The sequence below is a fragment of the Anas platyrhynchos genome, chromosome 5, assembly GCF_047663525.1.
Source record: "Anas platyrhynchos isolate ZD024472 breed Pekin duck chromosome 5, IASCAAS_PekinDuck_T2T, whole genome shotgun sequence".
Classification (NCBI taxonomy): Eukaryota; Metazoa; Chordata; class Aves; order Anseriformes; family Anatidae; genus Anas; species Anas platyrhynchos.
Genome location: NC_092591.1, coordinates 53,220,815 through 53,236,444, shown reverse-complemented (window position 1 = coordinate 53,236,444; position 15,630 = coordinate 53,220,815). Strand labels below are relative to the sequence as shown.

The following is a 15,630-nucleotide window of genomic DNA, read 5'->3' as shown; positions in this document are numbered from 1 at the left end:
GAGAGCTTAGCAAACCAGAAATACAGATTCTTAAATAAACCAATAAACAGAACAAACAAACAAAATTAGTGAATGTTTTCAGAGGTTCTGTTGTAAATTATTTGCAAAAGCCAGAAGATTGAGAAGTCACAAATTCCAGAAATTTAGCCTTATGCTTCAGATTTTCATCTTTTACCTTACAGTTGACCAAGAATGGTAAGAAAACAAGAAAACAAAACAAACAAACAAAAAACCACACACAAGTGTTACTAAAAATTAATTTTAACAACAATTAAATTAATTGTAAGTAGTGGCTGATCATTAACAACTGTATACAAACACAGAGGAAAATTCTTCAGTAATGCAGTTTGCACAAGAGCTGCAGCAGCAGGCTGCTCTCAGTACCCCCGTTCTAACAAGTGGAAACAAGTATTTTCTTATTGAGGTGAACAAAATCCTTGTTCTATAGAGAATGAAGTTAGCAGGCAGCACTGCACAAATGGATTTTGGAAGCATCATTTCTACAGCCCCGGCCGGCATCCTACTGGAATGCTTATCCGACTTCAGCAAAAAGTTGCTGTTCTCTGGATATCTTGTGCCTCTAAACTGTGAGCAATGACCAGATTTCAATGGTGTCTCACAAGCTCTGCACTTCTAATCATGCTTTCAAGATTCAGATATTCTCTCTTTTACTCTTTCCTGAGACCTAGGAGCCTACAGTCTGACAGTCCACGTCCACACAACAGTGCTATTCTTTCAAAGCCTTTTAAAGAGCAACTGCATGCTCCCCAAAATTATGCATTTTAGAGGTTTGCTTTTCACCAATTAAGAATGATGCAACAGGTAAAGTGAGAGTTGGAGAATATTCTCAGTGAGACTCATAAAACAAATCATGCTACGCTCATGGGCACCACACAAGATATAATCAGCTCTATGAAAACATCCAACCATAACTTCCTTTGATCATCTCTGCTTTAGTCAGTCCTTTCATTCCTTTAGGGCCTCCCTCATTTTCCTGTGAAAAGCCTTCTAATTTCTCTTGAAAGCCTATTATCAAAGTTGTCCTTCTCTGAAGTTTCAGCCCCAATTAGTGAGCTTTTCTCCACACCTCCAGCTCAAGCCAGTCAATGTTTTTGTTTGGCTGCAGCCCACCTAAAACCCTAACTATTCCCTGGCTGCAGCTAACTTGCAATTCAATGCTTGAAATGTGGAGTCTGCTCTCCTATCTCCACACTGTCCAGCAGGGAGAAACATCCAAACATAAGCCAGGACACGGTGTCATTGATAAATCAAATCAATATTCACAAGCAAAGTGGAGATTGCAGACTGATATACAGCTGTACAGTGTTTCAGACTAATTTCTTAACTACCCATCTGAGATGTACAAACTGACCTTTAAACATTTCCAGAAATAGGATGGGATAATTCTCGTATATGTCACCTTAAAAGCACTGTGCAAAGAAGTCCATCTACAACACATGAGAAGCTGTTTCCTTCATCTTTTGAAAATTAGAGTATGTCACATTTCTTGTTACTTCATATTTTTTTTTCTGAACTATATTTAGATGTAGATAGTTCTAAACACACTCTTCACTTCTTTAAAGACTTACTGTGTTAGTCAGACCTACTGTTGCCTGTGCTAAGCTTTCTTAGGACCACAGTAGGCTTGGAGAAAGGGTCAAGCAGTTCATCAAAAACAACTGCATGTAAAGCCCCAATTGTACTACAAAAAAAATCCTTCAACCATATTCCTCCTTAGCCTAATTTCTCTTTGACTTAAAGCATACCTTCAAATTCCTGTGGCATCAAGGACTTTTGCTGTTAAATTATAAACAGCTTCTGCTCAGAAGTGTTTATGCTAAGTAGGGGAAGACCTTGAATGGCCTGGGTCATCATTACTGCTCACTGGATTTTTTTTATTTTTAAATCATTCTATACAAGCGGCAGATAGCAACAGTGAGATGAAAAAATTGGTCATTAATAGAGAACTATGCAGCTATGCTCCTGGGTTCTTGAAGTAACACACCATTCACATGTTAAATTTAAGTTTTCATATACACATGCACAAAAAAAAATGTCTGCCATCTTAGCTGGAGATGGTCACAGGCATAACTGTGTCTTTGGTTGTTGTTTTGTTGTTGCTTGTTTTACAAGGCTACTAGTGAATGTAGGTCATGTTTGTATCTTGCATAACTGGTAACAAATTCATCTCCTCAGCCCTCTTCCTCTCTGTCTTTTATTCACATCCACCTTTTCTTTTATCTCATGGTTAGGCTGAAATTTCTTCTGGCATTTCTTTATTTTGGGACATTCTAGGACATTTCTTTATTTTGGAGATGGACAGTGATTAGTGGAGCAACAGTCTTTACTAAAGCTTTTTACTTATCACTACAGTACAAGCACACAAAAAGAGCATTCAGACTCCCACTAGACTAGCCACACACGAGTCTTTTTTTTTTTTTTTTTTTCCCCCCCAAGAAAAAAAGTAGGCATTTGTAGCTTACATCTAATCATTTCACATATAGTACAACTACCAGGTATGCCCTATATTAAGGGTAATCATGATGTGTTTATGGAGGAATGTCCTAGGCTTTATAACATCTGATTGGATAATAATCCAGCTGGGGAACATTTTATGAAGCAGTTTTCTGATTGAAACTATACTTTTTCCTAAGCAATTGCCAGGACCACATGAGAGGCAACAAGCAGCTTTCAGTACAAAATCACTTTGAGTTATCCATAGCCCGCATGCTCTAAATTGGATTGCTGCTCAGTCATACTAGGCGGGCAAAGGAAGGTAATGAAGAAACAACTCACGGTTTTAGGCTCCAGGATCAGCTCCCATAGGCTTCCTTCATCCAGAACTCCAAGAAAAAAAAGGTTGATTTCTCTGAATACTAACAGAAGCTTGCTGTAAAACCTGTTTCTTCTTTGGGGCCATTGCTGAGGAAGTAATGAGCTACACCTGTGTTCATCTCTGTTGCTAAGGCCCCATTTGCCTTTTCTAGGAGAGTCTGGCAACACCTGTTCATCCTCTAAGGAAAAGGCATTTAACTTTTAACCTCTGTATAGTCAACCACAGTGAAATAGTGTTCAGTTAGTCTGAGCTGGATCTAGGCTTCCAAAAACTTTGCTATGAGTGGTCTCAGCTCCTGGGAACAGTACTTGCAGTCCAATGTGTCACTGTAAGGTGCTCTATTTCAGCCATAGATACGCCACTGACAGGCTGCTCCCCCCAGCAGTGACATGAACCCAGAGAGGTTTTTTATTCCTTTTTTTTTTTTTTTCCTCCCCATGGAAACAAAGCTTGTGTCATTAAGCTGTGACGGGCCTTTGTCCAATGACTTTGGAACCCACTGGCTGATTTCAACCAAATTTAAAAGAAGATTAGATGACTCAAAGGTAATTAGGCTCCTAAAAATGTCAAGAAAGTATTAAAGACCGACAGAAAAGCTGCAAAGTGACCTCTTATTAGACACCAGGCAGTCCACCTAGGACAGAAACTTCATTAACAACCACACTAGTTGCTGCTTACAGCCTCTTACCGATCAAACTGAATTTACCACAGGGTATTAACTTACAGGATATCTAGCTTCCATAGCTCCGGGGTGCCATGATCTAACGTTTTCTCCAAAACATTTACTAAAAAACTTCTGAGCTTCAGAATCATAACAAATATGCTTTTGTGTATTTAACCAGGTAAGTCAACAGTTTCTTCTGTAAACTTTTAAAAAACAAATATATGAAAGCAGTCTTCTGTAGGCTTCTGAAACCACCAGTTAAACGGAAACAATTGCTTTCATTCTATTGTTAGCATTTAAATTTGTTGGGCCTTTCACTTACTTTACAGAATAGTTCTTGTGTTTCAGAAACACTAACAGAAGGATTTGAGAGAACCTCTGTACGCTGTGTATACAGTATTTTAGCTATGGTCAAGTACTTTGTACAGTAAAGTTATTGAAAAAGAAGGCTAATGTCACATAGCACTGGAATCCTACTTACTTTTTGGGTAAAAAGGATGAGACTTGGGAATAATAACTGTCCCACTGCTTCTTTTAATTTGCTAGGTCTTACAAGAAATTAAGGTGCCTTTGAGTTAAGGTCTCTTTGAAAAGAGATCTTATTTACCTAGTTCTCTCTTTTTGCTTGTTAATTCTCAGTAATTCAGGTAAAGCTGAGTTACATCCATTTATCAATATCTGATGCATAAGATCACCACACTGTAACGTTCACATTGCTCTCGTGGTTCAGCTTTCTGACTAACACGAGTGCAGCTTCTACACAAGGTGCATTGACTCACAAAGACAGCTATGTGAAGTGGTATATATAGTGTTTGCAACCAGACTGTACTAACATACAAAGGATACATGCTGGGTATTTGAGGAAAGACTGTGATTGAACTTACAGAATTTTTGTAAAAGAAACAGCAGTAGTTAAATTTAGGATTAAATACTTTAAGCTGTACAATAACTGAAAAGTATCTTAGACATTCCACACGAAGGATCACATTTCTATGTCTTATTCCTAACTTGAAAAAAATTCTTTTTAGGTCAGTACAACTTAAGAACGTGGTTCATGCTATAAACTGTTCATCAGCCCTGCTTGGTTGTTCACTGAAAGCAGGTCAAAGACAGGGTACATCAGCACATTGATCGTATATGGATAAAAACAAAATGCACAGTCTGACCCCCAGTGCCATTTTCTCTGACCTCAGCCAAGTAGCAATGCATTTCAAAACTCTTACAGGAGTGTTGTATTGTACCAGTCAATTTCTGCAGATGAAGACTGAACATTCGTGCGAGAGAAGCAACTAATGCTTCCTAATGTCCTAAGAGGTTTTGCCCTATGTCCTACTCTCTTTGTGAGATTGACTTGAGAAGAGCAGGTCAATCTAATTCTTGCACTGTCAGGAAAACAGTCATAAAAACACGAGTAATACAATGTTAGTAACACATCTGAGTGACAGGGCTGCTTGTTGGATAAAGCCATGACAATCCTCTGCTACTTTATTAGAAAGCAGTGCTGGAACACTCACTAGAGATGATCACGCGACTCAATGAGATAGCTGTGCATTTATGAGCTCATAATCAGAAATTCATCATGAGTAACAAATTATAAACTGCAAGATGTCAACAGTTAAAAGTAATAAATATTTATAATAATTTAAAAACTATCAGGCATTTGGTGTTCCATCTGGATTTTGAAGAAGAATGGAGAACCATAGAGATTCAGGATTCCCTCTTCGCTAATGTAAGACTGAAACCAATATCCTGTAGTTGTTCCAACACAGAAATAGGAACTTGGAAGGTGGATGCATTTTTTAAAATGCTGAAATACAATATTTCCAACTTAAGGTGTCCTTTTTTTTTTGTCACCCACAGGGGTAGAATGATTGACTGGAGTCCCCAGATTCTCTAGCTCTAACTTTTTAACTCCACGTTCTAAACTGGGTATCTTGGAAACAGCTTACTCATCTGCTTCCAACTGGCTATATACCTTGTATATAGCCTTGTATACCTTGGAGCTGGAGACCCTGGAAAGTTCATCCAACACCTTCAAAAGTGTTCAAAAAGCTTCAAATGTTAGCTCTGCAGAACAGAATTTGGAAACTGAGTCCCAGTGCGTATGGATTGTGTACAAAAGGATGTCAGCAGCCTGCTAGGAATCAAGGCATGTTTCCACACTGGAAACACTAGTCAAAATGCTTTATTTGAAACATTTCATATCCAATAAAGATTTCAACAAAATGCTGCTGAAAATTTTCCAGTCAATTGTATTCCTGAACTCTCCTGTCAGGCACTGAAATAAAAAGTGAAAGAAGAATGGTTTTCCTACCTCTTGATTCTCATGCTGCCACCATAAAAATGTTGAAGTGCTGCATCTTCCGAGCACTTCTCTGTAGTATGAAATATTCCATTCTGTGGCTGAAGTAATTCAAATACAGAATAATTACATGATTTTCCCAAGGTGATAACATTTTGTCAGAAAACTCAAAAAGAAAATGAACACACATAGTAGTCAATTCTGCTATCAGAGACAAAAAAAAAAAAAAAAGAAATAAAATTTAAAAAAAAAGCTTGAGGAAATGAAGAAAATTCATCTGCCCCTTCAAAAGTAAGTGGACTCAGAAAAGCTACAATAAGTTTGTGACTGTATTTCATAACCTACAATGGATGTAAAAAGATCATTAAGAAGAAAAAAGTGCTTTTAACTGATATGTTCCTAGACTGATCTGTCCAAATTTGACAAAAACAATAGATTAATTATTTTAGTGTGCACCTATCATCTGTATGATTTGACTTCTGGAAGGTGACATCCATGAAGAATCTGTACTACATTCATTGGAGTTGATATAACAGATGGAAACATAGCTAGAAAGATGCACTCTGAAACTCAATATACCACACTCAGGTATTTTAACAAATTACTTTTAGATCTAAAATGTTTGGACAAAACATTGAAATTGCATCCCAGGCCTTCCTCTGGAAACCCTGAAGACTTATCGAAGGAAGGTGTTATAAGGTTGCACTGTGTTATCTGAAATACAAGTAAACTGAAAAAAATGTACTATCTGAGCACTTAAAGTACCACTGTAAAATATACTGAAACTTTTTATTGATTTTGCAAGATACAAGAGTAGTTGATTACCAAAATCAACAATAAAATCGTTAGTTGGTAAGCAATAAAACAGCATTCTGGTTACACCGTATAAACACCACAAACTTGTAGATATTTGTCTTTTTATGTAAGCAGTGACACTTTATTTTAGATTATACTGTTAATTTTTCATGAGTGGCAAACAGTTTACTTTTTTGTAACCATTTTAAGAAGTTCCCACTCTCTTCTTCATCCCTGTTACTTTGTGTCCCACAATTAATTGGTGTTTGTATAAATGAAGGGGAAGACTCTCCATGTAGAAGGCAAGAAAATTGGCCTTGAACACCAAGCAATTGTGCATCTGGGTCTTCTGAAGGGGAATATAGGAAAACAATTATGTGTGTGTGTGTGTACTATTTTCACATCTCTGGTCAATCAGGCAACGCAAAATTAAAAACGCTTTTTTAAAAAAAGTATGGATTGAATTATAGTAACATATGCATATTTGTTCTTAACTTGCTTCATTTTTGATGCTCTGGAATAAATATTAATTCTGTAAACTGCTGGGAATGTAGATATGGGTATGTATCTTGGGCTAAAACTTCTGTTCAAGACCTGTACATTACAGAATAGACCCATACCTCTCAAGTGAATCCAGTGAATCAGGTGAAGGGGTTAAGACAACAGAGGAAACACTCCAATCAGCTGGTTGATGAAAGGACTCTGTGCTCAACTTTATGCACATGTTCAAAACAAACGAAACACTGAGAAGCATCAATTCAGCCAAACACGTAAGCAAATGAATGACCTTAATGAAGTGAATGTTCCCATCAGGATCAATAAACTGGCCTGTGCTATTGTCATAAAGTACACTAGCATAAATACCCCTGCTGAAAAACAGAAGGCAGTACTACAAAAAAAAAAAAAAAAAGAGCTACGAACGTAAAAAGTAAGAAAGAAGAGAAGTGAAAATAATAACCTTGACGCAAGGTGAGGCAAGGATGAGTCAGAGCAGATAGCACAAGGGATGGAGACATTCAGACATTAAAATTCCAGTAGTTTGTGCAATAGCTAGGACACATAATTCCTGTTCCTTTATTCTTAGAACACTGAGTGATCTGAAAAAACAGTGCTCTTTTAATAAACAGGAATGACGGTAAACTTATGCTTAGATCCTTTTCTGTAATTCACACCCCAGAGCAAGGAATGAGCTTAGGAGTTCCTCGGTAGTCTAAAGCCTTATGCCCAACCACCTCCTTGCAGTTGGCAGGAAGAACAGGGGACATGTCTAGGACATCTATTAGATGACCTGGGATTGCCACAGTGGACTCTCAGAACTGTCCATTTAAGATGTGATGGTGCCATGGCTCTTCTAATCTGGTTTTGGAGATATGCATAGAATAGCCTGCTGCCAGAATCAACACCTATTTCTTAGGTGCCCTGACCACTTTGCAGCACTAATTGAGGATCAGGCCCATCACTCTGAGGAACATGAAAAATACCTTGCCGGTGCCCTTTTAAAATGTCAAATTCTCACTTTGTTTTTTGCATATTCTTAAGTACTTTAAACTAAAATCGCCTTTGGTATCATTTTCAGAGCGGCAGTCTCTCTGGGAACAGAGATTTTTTGTTTGACCTTTACATTTATCGTTAAAGAACATATTTTTATTCCTGACACTTGCTTGGAGAAGGTTTACAAAATTTGTCTCTTTCCATAGCTACACCGCACTTCCTCCTCTAGTGATCCTAGCAGCTACACAAGGCTTCCGTGGGGTAAGTGCTGATATGCACCTGACCACTCCAGGGCAGTGGAACAAATTTAGGAACTGACAATGCCATCTTACGGTGGAAATACAAACTGCAACTGCAGACTGTTCAAGAAAACACAAAAATGTTTCCCTCGACGGGTAAAAAGAGAACATTGAACGGTTAAGGATGCAGCTGGGGCAGGAGGGGGGATGAATATCAGTAGCCTTTTTAAAGTGTTTAACAACAACTAGATTAATTTAAGTGCAAAAACTCAAGACTGTGCTTCTGAAAACAACCAAATAAAGAAAAATAGAAAGAAAAGGGGAAGAGAAATGCTCTTACATTCTCTTCTCCTTGACTTGCTTTCATTTTCTCTCCCCTCTCCTCTAGCTCCTTTAGCACAGAACTGAACAGAACACACCCAACATGAAGGATGCTGCAAATGGCCAGCACATAAGCTTCCTCACCAACTGGGCTTAAGCAGCAAACTCAGACCATGTGTTACGTCATTGTTAGGTCCAATTTGACCATTACAAACAAGACTGAAGTGAGGAAATGGACTACATCAGTGCTCACTTTCTGACTGTGCACAAAGCATTTCTACACATAAGGGTAGCAGCAATTTATCCTGGAAGTTAAGGTATGCAGCCATTACCACTGGGGCAGTTAGATGCCCAGAGATCCAGATTACTGTCCAAAACAAGGGGGTATGAGGACCACTAAATGCAGTAATGTGCATCTATATTAGAAAGTCTGTGAACACAGCCTGCAAATTTCTATGGGAACCACATGGATTTTTATCACGTTATTAACCTCAAGCTGTAACCCTAATGCCTGGTTCCTGAAACATTCCTGGAGGAATACTGGACAAAACGAGGGGAATTGTTACTAGTAAAAAAAAAAATAATAATAACAGAAACATGTTGGTTTTCAAACGGCAAAATACATAGCCCAGCTGAAGATTGTCTCCTCAATGTAAAGGCAGCTGTGGGGGAGCAGGTGTGTGAGTGTCAGGGTGATGCTACTTTTACCACTTTTGCTCTTAGTGATGAGGAGCTGGATTCCAGCAAGACCAGATCACTGGAGTTGTGACAGATGCCAATGAGAAGCATCCTGGGGCACGGTGGGCTGTGGTTTCACTCATCTATTTTTTCAGCGTTGGCTTGGGGTTTTGTTCCTTTATGTCTGTTTGTTTTTTTTTTTTTTTTCTTTCTTTTTTTTTTTTTTTTTTTCCTAAAGATGCAGTGAGAGTTCCTATGTTAAAACAATGTTATTAGAATTTAAAACAAAGCTTGTGACAGTGAAGAATTGTGAATTTAACCTGTCCTCTTAAGTGAAGCTTGCTAAGTCTTGAGCTGGCAAAGACTGTGTAAATGTGCCTTCTGGAGTCATTTATCTAATTTCTACATTTTTTTTCTTTTATTTTTCTCTTAAGAAATTTAAAATGAGGAAGTTCCCTGAAATAGAGAGAAAAGTTGCCCAGGAGAAATAGCACAAATACTGACTAGTTACATAGAGTGACGATGACATTTGACTTTATATTTTCTATGACAAAAATCAGATCCATTAAGCTGTAAGCTATCTCTCTTTGTCTTGACAAGCTGGGGAAAACATAACACCATGACCAAAAGGCCTTAATTCCTCATCCTGCCCTTAAAACACTGATTTAAATTTGATGCATTGAGGTTGAATGCATTTTAAAGAGTAAATATTAAAGAATTTAAGGTGTTATTATTTTTGTTCATATGTGTCCATTGTGAAATGTATGAAGTGCTGTTGAAATACATAAATGTAATCTTTTTTTTTTTTTAAAGAACTTTATTATTTGAGCAGACTGACAATAAAACTAATAAATAAATTGGGGACCGGTAAAGAAGGGTATGATATAGAAGGAATGTGGTAGATATGACCACTGCTCTAATTTTGGTAACGCTACCTGTAATAATGTTGCCTTCCTAGGACAACTAGAACTTGTCCTACTTTTCCAAAATATTCTAGCGTACCTCTGAGTACTACAGCTCCATTAGAATTGCAGGATTTGGCTCTGTAATTTATATAATTAGGAAAGCACTCCTAGAAAACTGGGGTAATATGGAAAATAATGTTAATAACTTAACACCTTGTGATCTCCAGAGTCAATTCTGAATGAATCCCTCTGGAGGAAGCACCTGAAATAACTTATTTGAAATTAAACAGAATGAAAAGCCAAGGAACACACAGCAGAGCCCACTATGCTTTGCAAGTCTAGGAATATTAACTTAAGTGTCTGTTAGTTTTGCAGTAAAGCTGTTTAGTTTTCTCTGTGACTTCACAGCCTGATTCTTTTGTGTAACTATTTAAATATCACATGAAGACCATGTTGGTGATGAATACTGAGGCGCTCACAGAGCTGCAAGTGTCAAAATTAAAGTAGTTTGTTCAATTTTCACTCATCATTTTGTGTATTACTGTTGCTTTTAAGTTATCACATACCGAATATTGTAATTCACTACCTAAAAGAGATACCTTTAAGAAAAATAACTTTTCTAAACCAAGAAACACATATCATTTATTTATATTTCCTTTTTTGTCACAGATAATGTTCATAGAACTTTCACCCTGTTCTCACAGATGTTTCTGTATTTTACAACGAAGAGGTGTTAGTTTAAAAATATAAATAAAAGTTTAGCCCCAGCTCAGAAATTTGAATCCGACCTTCTCTTGCTCCTGAGCAGTACATGCTACCCACTATGCCACACAGCTGTGCTACATTTTTCTTGTTCTCCTATGGTGATGAATCTAAGCAGTCTGTGTATTAGCTTCAAAGTCACAAGGGTCACATAAATATCTGCAAGATAGGCAGACAATGATGCTTCTGGAATTTTTGAAAAATAAGGGGAAACAACAAAAAAATAAAGCAGCCCATCTACAATCTAAATGAAAGGTTGTTTTCCTTTTAGCACGTGCACACAAACCTTGCAAGGAGAACATTCTATCATTCTTACTCTTCAAAAAATACCTCTGGGCCCTGTTATAACATGGAACTATCAGAAGCCCAAAATCCCAACTCACACAGTTTATTACTGCAGTGTTTGGAAATTTATTCCAATGAATCAGAGACAGAAGAAAAAAAGAGAAAGAGAGAGAGATCCCAGTTCATTCAAAGACTGTCCCACAGCTGCTTAAGGTTATAGGCTGATTCACTTGGCTTCTTCTGTTTTTTCACAGCTAACAGAGACCTTGGATGCTCTGAGACTCTCACATGCCAATCAAAACAAATTCTTAATAAACAAAGAAATCTTCTCTTTGAAATCTAAAGAGAATACTGCTGAAGAACAACAGGTAAGAAGTATTTTCCTTTCTGACAAAGCAGCAGTAACCCTCTTAAAAGAATTCAGGAAATATAAAACTATCCTTTTCTCACGCTACAAACTGGATTTTTTTTCCCCTCATTATCTTCACAGAGCGAGCTGTTTGTGAATAGCAGAAAAACAACTGTTTGTTCATCCTTAGTAATGTGAAGTCAAGCAGCTTTCTGCATCATTCCCACTCCAGGACTTGCCTCTGTGAAAGCTATAGCAGGGCTTCAAAGAACAATTGCTTCAGTTTTCACTCCTTCTAAGGCCTGGGGACGTTCCACTTCTGATCACAGTACAGCTTTATAAATCTTGAGTAACAGAGACAGTAGGCTGAGAGCAAGAATAGGTTTAGTTTTCCTTTGGAAAATTTGGTTTTGCTGTGAAGGCTCAACTTTTGAAACACAAAAGCAAAAGTGGTGATTTAGGTTTCCAGATAGTGTGAGAGTACCCACAGTGTCTTCAAAAACTATTGATAAATGACGAACCCTTCCCACTGGGCATGAAGGAGCTAGAGGAATGATTAATCTATCTCATCTCACATTTCTCTGTGCTTGCCTGCTGCAGCAGTCTGTGATTACAGTCAATGCTTTCCATTGCAAAGACTCTAGCAGACACTGTAAAATCTACTCACTTCAGATTCCAAAAGACCAGGTCAAAATTCTGTGTGTTACCCAAACAGCCACTGTGATCCTCAGAGATTTAGGGGTACAGATGGCTCAGCCAAGAGAGATACTGTGCTCAATTTACAGCTATCCATTGACTGAGATCAATACCAAAGTCTGAGACACCTTGTTACACACTGATTATAAGGAGTTCCATGTGTCCCCAAAAAATTAGAACAGCTGTAAGAAACTGGGATTTATGAAAAAGCACACAGGAAAAGGGAGAGAACACACCACTACCCTAAGAGTCCTAGACAAGGAGGGGTAGTGCATCCTTTGGATAAGAATAAGGGAATTGTGTAAAGCAAAAATTGTAGACTGGCTGTGACAACGGTGCCTGTAGGAAGAAATGTATTTACAAAAAAAGCTTTTGGAATGTCAAGACCCTCAGCCAGAATACAAACATCTTTTCTCCTTCTCATCTCCATTTTTGTCTCTTAAAGGGTACCTTCTATCTAAGGATATTTGACAGAAAGCAGCTAGAATGAAGGACTGAAGGGTGACAGGACAGAAGAACAGAGTTGGTCATGACTTTGTGAATACCACTGCTGACCACAGAGAAAGGAAGTATCTAATGTCGTGGCTCCCCACACCTCCACGGTGCTCTGCTCTAACATGGCCATGTTCTGACTCATTTAATGAGTACTCTGGAATAACTGGTCAAATGATGTCAGCTGTCTGTTTCTCATCCTTTGCTTTAATCTCTCCCATTCAATCACTGTCTTAAAGAAGAAACAATCCCCCCCCCCCCCCAAAAAAAAAAGGGGGGGGGGAAGTAAAAATCAAAGAAAACTTCAGGTTATTTTTGCAGACTGTATCAGATACCACACATCTACTAAGATGTTTCTGAAGCACTTTCAGTAGAAGTTAAAAAGCATCCGCTTTTCTAGTTACTCTTTTTCCTAGCTTGGCTTGCTGCTCAGCCTTTCCATCAGTAGTGTCTTGGGGTTAGCAACAAACCCCAAGGCCAGCGTCTGAGCATGGTGCCATATTATCATTTTTCTGCTGAGAATGATGACTTCAACGTGCCCACAAGTATGAGACAAAATAGTCCTTGTTAGGTAGCAGAACCAGGTAAAAGCTCACGTATGACTTCTCTGTGGTTCCTGCATTCCACTTAACTTCTAGCTCAGCGTGTAATATAAAGTGTAAAGCACTATATTTCAGCATACAGGTATGTAAGTGCTTGGCCCAGTGGATTCTTGTGTGCACAGAATTGTGAATTGTACATGGCTATGAGTACTGCAAGTGCAATGATCAAAACTTTTCCTGACCCTTAGCTGTCTCTTGTAAATTCCTATTACAGGCATTTGAGTCAAAACAAATAATTCATTTCTTCCACAGCTCCTCTGTCTCTCATGTGAAATTTCCATTTAAGTGGCTGGTGATTGTACATCCTATCAGTGCTGCCTGCAGGATGCCCTCTGATTTAAATAGGTTTGTGCCAGTTTTCTCTAGCCTTCTATTTAAGCCAAAGGGCATGATAATGTATGTGGGTAAAACGTGCCTGGAAAGTGGGAATAAGAAAATCTCAGAGTTTGAATGTCCAGAATTGCTGTTTCCCCTTTGAGCAAACAATCAATTAAGTCCTCCACACCGCAGTTATCTTTTATTGTCTGCACATGTGTTTGACCTCAAATCCCTATTCAAGGATAAAAAGGGACATGATCTCACAATGAGCCTCATACTTTTCAAATCTAGAAGGTGGTCACAGGGGAGCTGAATAATATTGATGCTGTAGCTCTGAATCACGCTTTCTGTGGTAGACAAAGCTTAGCCCACATAGCATGCATGTATATGTAAACACCTTTAGATTCAGTTTCAGAAGAAAAGCATGACTGAAAATGTTGTCTTTCTGCACGACCTCCAATGTGCCAAATCCCTGCTCCTCTCTGTATGATACAGCTACAGGGAGACCTGGGCCCAGAGGGAGACAGCCCAAATGAGAGTGAGGGAGAGAAAGACTGTATGAGAATAGATGAATTTGGACAGCAATCAAACTGTTGTGGTTTTTTGTTTTGTTTTGCTTTCCCCCCCTTTGTATTTTAATTACAGAGTTTTAAATATTCTCAATGTGGGGAGGAAATATGCATGTCTGTGAGTATTTGATCTGTCACTGACTCTGTCTATGTCTGCAACCACATTACCATGGGGAGATTCTTGGGTTCTTTAGGAAGAGCAGAGGAGATGAAATGAGATACAATATGCTGGAGTCTGGCACAAAGAACTGAATAGAACTGGCCAATAGCCAAATGTTTTCATTTCTGGCAGAAAGGCATTAAATGAGACACTGACTGCATTTAATTGGGCAGTTTTCTGATTAAATAAATAAATAAAGCTGTACATGTGCTTTACATATTTACATATGTATTTTGCCATTCTTAAATACTTTTCTCATTCCCAATCTGTTGGAATCTATTTAAAATTTGTCATAAGGTTGGAAACAAAAATGAAAGAGGAGGAAATTTATTTCAGGATTTATTTGCTGAGGCTGACTTAAAGAAATGCAGGGGAGGAGGGTCAACAAATCTTTCACTGAAATTTGTCTCCATTCACTGGAGGAGTGATGCTGGAGATGCCCATGTAATTATTTTATACAGTGGGATAAGTGGTTTTCTGGGGGCCCAAAAGAACATGTGTGTATACATATTTATATACCCACAAGAATTTGCCTTTTTGATCTTTTGTTTGCCTATTGACGGATCCCTTTGCCTGTTCCATTCCTTCTGCAGTCCACACAAAATGCACGAAGGCGTATGTTTTGGTTTTCCTGATATCTTTACACTGTTTGCTTACTTGCAGAAACTGTCTGAGGAAAAAGATCAGTATAAGAGTATAAGATGGGTGGACAGAATAGGGTTTATGTGAGTGTGCTAAATTGGTCAGGTTATAATTACCTCAAGCTCTTATGCATGCTTACATAATATGCGTGCAACTTAATAAGTTTCTAAATTGCCCATGGAAATCTTCATTGAAACCATAGATGACTCTGGCAGCTCACTTGCCTGAGACACATATGCTGTAGATCAAGCAGTAGAGCATTATTGAAATTGTATTTTGTTCATCAGGAGGGCCAAAAAAGCTTTCAGTGTTTTAACAGCAAAATTATCTACAAGGATTATTCTGCCATGTTAAAACGAATTTTCAACTTTCATTACTATTTTCTCCTTTGCTAAAAATGCTGGTCACCCAGGGACAGGTTATCACATGAACACTTGATTTACTAACTAAAGTATAACCTCTGAAATAACAGACAGTTAAGGAAAGCCCTTGGTAAACAAGGGTTGCTGAAATGGCTAGATCTC

At 38.1% G+C, this 15,630-nt stretch overlaps 2 long non-coding RNA genes across 13 annotated transcripts in view; one reads left to right on the top strand and one right to left on the bottom strand.

Annotated features, from left to right (window-relative positions):
• Positions 1–15,630, bottom strand: part of LOC106017018 (uncharacterized) — a 258,004-nt gene that overhangs the window by 46,788 nt on the left and 195,586 nt on the right. The gene's annotated exons all lie outside the window — the stretch shown is intronic.
• On the top strand, positions 9,345–12,184 carry LOC110352674 (uncharacterized). The gene is made up of 3 exons (XR_002402022.3): positions 9,345–9,448; positions 11,533–11,646; positions 11,769–12,184. It is a non-coding gene; the product is annotated as an uncharacterized lncRNA (long non-coding RNA).